Source organism: Grammomys surdaster, unplaced genomic scaffold (genome assembly GCF_004785775.1).
Source record: "Grammomys surdaster isolate TR1022 unplaced genomic scaffold, NIH_TR_1.0 63, whole genome shotgun sequence".
NCBI lineage: Eukaryota > Metazoa > Chordata > Mammalia > Rodentia > Muridae > Grammomys > Grammomys surdaster.
In genome coordinates, this window is record NW_021604565.1 from 29,714,059 (window position 1) to 29,721,999 (window position 7,941).

The window sequence follows — 7,941 nt, forward strand, 5'->3', positions numbered from 1 at the left end:
AATACTAAACAGTTTTCTCATCACAACCAACTAATCTGAATTGTGTCCATGAGACATAAGAGGCAAAGATGAAGAGTAGTGGTAGTATTCAATCAACTGGGACATCTCAATCATAGGTGATTTATTCAATGAGATGGAGTGAGTGTATTATACAGGATCTACTATCTGGGGAAGACATTATACATAGATAGTTTGCAAATCCCATAGAAAAGGTTAAGGATAGGAGTCTTGTAGCTGTTGGAGAATGAAGTAGAGATTAGAGTCCATGTTTACAAAAGCACAATGCTTCCATGGGGAAGGAGTTAAAATAAGCTGTGTTTAGGATAACAACAAAATTCGCTAACTTCAGCATTAATCATCTATAGTATTGTATATCTATTGTTTCTAATGGCATCATGTTGAGAACTGGGAAAACCATGGAGAAGCCAGCTTAGCTTTCCACCCTCATGAGGAGAACTTAGTTCAGGTTCTTTGTACATCAAATCTATGGTAATGAGGCTCAAAACTGAAGGCATTGCCAAGATTATATAAAGGCATGCTGCTTTTACATCTGTGTTTTTTAACGTAATATCTCTTCTACAGTATGCTAAAATAACTTGGCTCAAGAAATTTTGTAGGAGGATTTACATCACCCTTTCTCAAAGAGTAACACTGACACATCTGTTCAAATATATTAATTCATCTATTTTGACTTACTCATTTTTTATGTGAACAAGATGTCCCATGTCAATGTGTATATCCACCCACATTATTTCCTTACAAGATAGAATTTTTCTTCGTGTTTGTGCATGAATGAACATTGACAAGTAGCAAGCATTTCTTGCCTTATCATTCTGTTGACCTATACCTGACAGTCAGTAAAACTCTTATTTGCCCAGACTGTCAGTTTTACAGTGAAATATGAAGGAAATAACAAAGTGATTACCTCATTTTATAATTGACTAAATTCTGATTATAACAAAACTTACCTAACATTTGCAGTTCCTTTTGGGAAATAGAGATAATTCCTGTGCATCAGTATAATTTAAATCTTTGTCATATGCACTGTTCTCATTATGAATCTTAGCTTAATTTACCAATAGTTAATTGTTGATTTTATATATATATATGAATGCCTCCAGGAGCTGGGCTGAACATGGTCACTGGTTACACTACACCCTTTGCTATATTGAGAGAATTCTAGTCCTGGAAAGAATACTCATAACTTCAATAATGGAGTGTAAAATACCTCACAAGTCACACAAGCATAGCCAAGATTGAGAAGAATAAAGTAACATTCACTTTCAATCCAGTAAGTTGATTGTAAATATAATACTGAGAATCATGGTGTGCCTGATATGACTTTAAGGAACAAGACGATTTTTCTCTGGAAGGTCACAACTTCACATAGCTATTTACTGAAGCAACTCACATAATGGAACCCTGGAGAAAGCTTGCCAACAGAAAGGGTGTGTTTTAGAAGTGAACACTTTCAGGAAACGTTAATGTTTGACTTTTGTGACCATAGCACTGTTGGGGGAATGCACATCCTTCAATTATTGAGGAAATATTCTACTGGCACTTGAGTTCCCTGTATCTCTCTATTTCACATAACAGAGACCCTTGCATGCCCAAAGAAGCTTAGAAAAAGAAAACAGTCAGTAAACACAGGGAGTATGTCACTTTGGTCATAGGTATAAGAAACTTCTTATCTGTGTAATTTATGAGATGAAGAATTTATTTGGGCTCACAGTTTGAGCCCATAGAGCCCTATACATCAGGAAAGGCATGATGTTGAATAGCACATCAGCAGGAGTGTGCAACAGTTGATTACATCTGACACCAGGTTGGTCAAGAGCTGAGAGAGAACAGGATCCTTGCAGGTTCACACTTCTTAGTGTGTCTGCTTTAGGGTCACCCAAGCTTCTGCCCAGAATCCTCAATCATAACTCAGTAAGTAGCCCCAAAGAACTTCAGTTCCCCAGGCTGAAGTTTAGTGAAATTGAAGCTTGGTTTCTGTCTGGGTCTTTAGAAGGAGGAGATAAAAGTTTGCCCAGCCCCCATCACAGCCACCACCTAGAACTAAAAATTCTTCCACCAATCAGTAAATCAAATGGGGCAGAATGCCAAATTGCTTTCCGCATAGGTGATGGGGTTATGGGCTTACAAGCTCTTTCTAGTGTAGATATGTTTATCAAACATGAAGTTCCTGAAGAACTTTCCAAGAACAGATGAAATTTGATATGGAAAAGGACCAAATTTGACAAAACCTTGAATATTTAATTTTCCAAAACTTCTGAAGCCCAGTGCAGGCTAAAGATTTCTGCTGCCTCCACTGCATGGAGTAGTTAGTTTTGCTACTCTTCTTCACAACCAGTAGCTTCATTTGTGTTCTTCCAGAAGGAGTTTACAAAGGTATCTGAGAAGGAAGAAAGATTTGCTTTCTTCTCAGACAAATATCTTCTGATATTTGTTAAAGTACAACCAATCCAGGTTGGGTGAACTGAGATAGACTTTATTGAATTTGTGGTGAAAGAAGTCCATTAGTTCAAAAGCTTACAAGAAGCCATTTTGAGTCCTCATAAATGGGGAGAGACTAACTTCTAATTATCATAACAGGTACCATTTATTCTTTTTGAAATCAGTACCAATAAAAGCAGTTGTGTCAAGAGTAAAGGAACTGGCACTCTATTGTCCCAGCAGGTTCAAGCAAAGACTGAGAATAGTCTGACTGAGAACAGTGTGACTGGTAGTGTCCAAGAGCTAATGGAAAGGAAAGTTATGATCAAAGCAAGAATGAGTCAGTATCCCAACTTCACAAATTATTCAGGAATGCAAAGAATTTGACAGGAAAGACTACCAGAGACTTCAAATAGCAGGAACCAGGTACATAGTGGTTTCTGTTCACGTAGGACTGAGAGCTTGTGTGTTGAGGGCACAGTCTTTGCTTTGTGAGTGATATCACTGTACAAACATGGTCTTGATGATTTGTGGAATGGGAGTTGATAAAGTCCAAACATTTGGTATGAATCAAATTATTGAGTTTTCTAAAATGTAGGGGTTAGGGCTGTATCACAAAAGCCCTTTTGTAGAACCCCCAGGAGCATAATGCTCATCCCTGAATTAATGATACTCATCATCTGAAGGAAGAGAGTCCTATACCACCTTTTTTGTATTTTTAAAGAGAGTGACACACAAAAAAAATCTTAAATTTATAAAATATCTCACTATGTAGAGATGTCCAGGGTTAACAAATGTATAAATAATATTTCCCACATATTTAGAAACTGTGGTGTACGTTTGTGTGTGTATGTGTATGTGGTGTGTGTGTGTGTCTGTCTGTCTGTCTTTCTGTAGATATATGGGTGAGTGGGCACAGCACATGCATGTGGAAACCAGAGGGCAACCTGAGATGGTTCCACAGGGGTCAAACACATTGGTGACAGATTCTCTAAATGGCTTCCAGCTGACCAATAAGCTAAGCAGGCTGGCTTGTGGTCCCCTAAGACCTGCCTGTCTCTGTCTCCCTGTGGCAGAATTATTAAAGTATACCACCATGCCTGGATTCTTCAAGTGAATTTTGGTGAGTGGAAGACCTAGCTGATTTGATAGAGATGGAAGCAGTTTGACTCAGAGAACCATCTGAACAACACTGATGTGGTTGAAGAAAACAAGGCTTCTACTCTCACCTTATGAAAGCCTTATCTCTGTGCTCGATTGTTCTCTCCAACTATTCCACAGCAGCCGAGAGTAGTCAGTTTCCAAACCATCTTTCAAGAATATCAAGACAAATTCTCTTTTACCTTCATTAATGCCATGTGCCCAATAAGTCTGTGGCTCGCCTCTTACCATGCCATTCTGACACAGAAGTTATGTTATCCTTATTTCCTTTCATCTCCAGTCAGCTATTAGATTATTTTTACTATATAGTGCATATGCTAAGAATATCTTAGACCTAGATCAAAGACGTAAGAAATGACTTAAAGTGCTGAAGAAATAAAACTCATGTACATTTGATTAATTAATCAAGAGTGATATCTACCAAATTATACATCTAAGCTTATACATCTAAGTTTTCTATCTATTACTCATTAGGATTCACTCATGTTGATGGTGCTAGGCAAACCCACATGAGACTAGACGCACACTATGGTAGAGAAGCCCTAGGCAATCAAGTTTCTTCTTCAAAAGGCTTTGTCAGAAACAACTTATGTTACCAAAGAGTACTTTGATTTTCTTACTCAGCAGCCATGTCACACATAACTAAAGACCATATTCTAAGATTCACACTTTTAGTGACAACTTTGCAATCTTATATTATCTGAACATGTGTCATAAAACCTAGATGGTTTCTACTTATACTCTTTACTGTACTTTCCTATAGAAAGTTTAGCTATAGAGTACTATAGAAATCATGAACATAGATTAAGACTTGATGGTACACATGCGAGCGTGATTACTTAAAGAAAAGATGTTGAATTTCAGAAGCAGGTTGAGATAGTCTAGGTTATTCTACATGTTTATTCATTGAGAGTTAACTCTTTGATAGTTGAGATTTTTATCATAGTTGCTGTCTCCCCAAATTCTTCATAGATCCACCCACCCAACTCTGTGTCTAGCTTTTTAATCCTTCAAGATCAATTTGTGCTGCCTAAATACTCCTGGATATGTGGACTTTAACTGGACAGTAGTTGACTTACGAGGGGCTGCATTCTTAGAAGAGACTGTCTCTCTCCTCTCCTAGCAGCTAACAATGGCCAATATCTCTAGAGCCAATGGTGGGGCTGTATGCCTAGATCTTATCTCTATGCTGGGATTTGGTGCAGCCTGTAGTTTCACAGGTTTGTGTGTGCTGCTATTACAACTTCTGTGAATTTATATTTGCATTTGATATGCTGCGTTCTTGAAAAACATAATATACCTTTGTAGTTATCAACTACCTCTGGCTCTTATACTCTTTTTAGTCACCTTTTCAGTAATGATTCCTGAACCTTGGATGGCAGGGTACAGTATACATATTATCTTTATGGCTGAACATTCTGTGACTTCCTATTCTCTGCATCTTGGTCAGTTTTATGTCACTGTGTTAGTCACCATCTACTGCAGAGAAGTTTCTCAGATGAGGGTTGAGAGATGCATCCATGCTCTGTCAGGTATATGAAAAGCTTATAAAGGAAAAATGAGGAGTATTCCTTTAGGAAGACATAAGAAAAACAGCCTAAAATGTAGTATTAGATTAAAAAACGCGCAAAGAGAAAACAACCGCTTACATTGAATGTCTCTGGATTTTAAGTACACAGACACTTAAAAGTATCTATTATGTTTGCCAATATCACAATGGATGTGGAAGAAAACAGTAAGAATGAAGGTGGAAGAGCTGTGAGCAAAGGAAGAATATAGTATTTGTTGCAATCTTGCTTGTAGAGAGGACAAGAAGTAACAAAATCAAGAATGGTGTCAGGAATGGCAGCCAGAAAACAGGGCAGTACATCCTGTTTCCGCTCCAAAGGTTACAATTCAAGATCTCAGAAGATGTCTCAATCTAAAGATAATACCTAATCCTTGTCTCCATCACATGAATCTACAAATGCTATCCCTTTTCCATGCATTTTTCCTGTGCTATGGTAATAACACTTGCAGTTTGAGGTATGACAATAAAACCAACATTAGCATTATAACTTCATACACAAGAGTGATTCTCCCCAACACTACTTCAGCAAACAATATTTTTCTTTTCTTATTAGGCACAGAATTTTCTTCTTTTTACATAAAGGTATTGAATTACAGTTTCTTCTTAATGTATCTGAATTTCTAATATTTATGACCTCATGATTCAGAGTAACTATTAAGTGAAATAATTAATTGAACACAAGCAGTAACAGATAACCAAGGAAACTGCCAAGTAAATGGGCAGATAGTGTGTAGTGAGGACACACTTTACACAGACATTATTCATGTCCTGGGCAGATAATATACAGTGAGGATACACTTTACACAGAGTTTGCTTATATCCTAGGTTGAGAAGAGAAAAGATACACAAAACTTCATTGTTCAACTCAGAACATTAAATAGTTTTAAATTATAAATTTCTTTGAAGTGGAATTTTCTGGTAGTGTCATGTGAAGCAAACTTGCATGGTGTTTTGCTAAGAAAGACTCACATGGTGTTTTGCTGAGGCAAGACCCATAGGAGGACACCTGATGTTTGGAGAAAATATAAATAAGACTCAAGGAACAGTGACAGGGGTTTGCATAGCTATCTTGAACACTAGTCTCCTGCCTTTACTGATCTTCACTTCATTGAGAGAGGCATGGCAGAGAACTTCTCCTGGCATCACAGCTGTTCCTAGTCACTCCTGCTGACTAGTTTTGATTCAGTGGAGGCCTATGGTTTCTGCTGGATCATGCCAGCACTGCTGATTTGTGTTTGGTATCCTTATGTTACTGAACTAAACTGTGAGTATTCTGACAACGGGCATTGGAATTGCCCCCAAAGAACTACTTCTAAAGAGGTTTATATCCTTTTGTTCTATTTATCACCTTTTCTTCCCTACCTTTGAACAATGGAGTAGAAGTGGGGGTGTCAAAGTAGATTTTTTTTTTAAAGGCTAAGCCTATATTTCTTATTTCCAAAATTTTCCATGCAAAATTATGAACCATATTGAGCCCAAGCATATGAAATAATAGGAAGTGAAGCAACAGATAAGGAGAAATTACTGTGATAATCATTATAACATGAACATGGTTCTAAGCATTTTACATGCAATTTTCATTTACTATTCAAATAACTCTATGTGGTAGATGTAGTGGGAGTATTTTGTATTTTATATAGGAAAAACTGAGTCACAAAGACTAAGTAGCACCCTAAGGTCACTTGTTATACCTACAGTCACCTTTGTTATACTCTAAGATCACCTTGTTACAGTCTAAGGTCACCTTGTTAACATTTCTTTGACCACATTGATCTACTGCGGTATTAATTAGCAATTACACTATTTTGTCTCATACAATACTGGCATTTGCAAGGTTTTGAATTTACACTATGGCTTTCCTACTTGTGTTCTATGTGATTTCTTTCAGCTCTTTCTAAGCCTGTTATTTGCATGTAGAGCACATCTATTCATGGATACATGGGGGCCGAAAAACTGCAGAGAATCATTGCTACTTCACGACATTCGCATCAGTCATGGGTAGGCTTGAAACTTCAGAACATTTCATCCAGAAGGAACAAATAGATATTTCAAGAATTCCGAAATTATTCTTTTCCCTGTCCCTCAAAAGGCAAGTAAAAATACAGCCTCACATAAAGAAATTGATTTTAATAGAGATAGAGTGTTCTGAGGGGACTTGCTTGAAAACACTTAAAGTCAGACATGATAAAGTTTCTGAAAAGAACTTGAGAGGCGAGTGCTCAGACAGAAGAGGGAAGATGATGTATTGGAGTCCCCTGGGCTACAGCAATGAGATATCGGAATAGCATATGACAGAAACATGGAGAGCACAGGGCCCTCTTAAAGGGCATTGTGAGTGCTGCTGGACGGAAGCATAGCCTTATGGGTATAGAGTGGTAAGGACGTGAAGTCCTTTGTTTGGGATTCTACCCTTGATCTTAGCAGAAAGGCTGAGGAGTCATCCTTTGTTCAGGATTCTAAAATTGTGTAAGTTCTTTACTATAAAAATAGTATTCTAGTGTGCTTAATCCTCGAGAGACTTGAGGCTCCAAGGAAGGGGGGGCTGGTGGGGTGGGGGAGCATCCTTTCAGAAGCAAAGGGGAGGAGGAATGGGAAGAGGAACTGTGGGAGGAAGACTGGGGTCAATGACTATATAAATAAATAAAATAATTTTTAAAAATTCACAAATGAAATGATAGTGTTCTAGAATCAAAAAATGACCTTTATCAGTCTAAAATGATGTTGCTCTCTCTCTCTCTCTCTCTCTCTCTCTCTCTCTCTCTCTCTCTCTC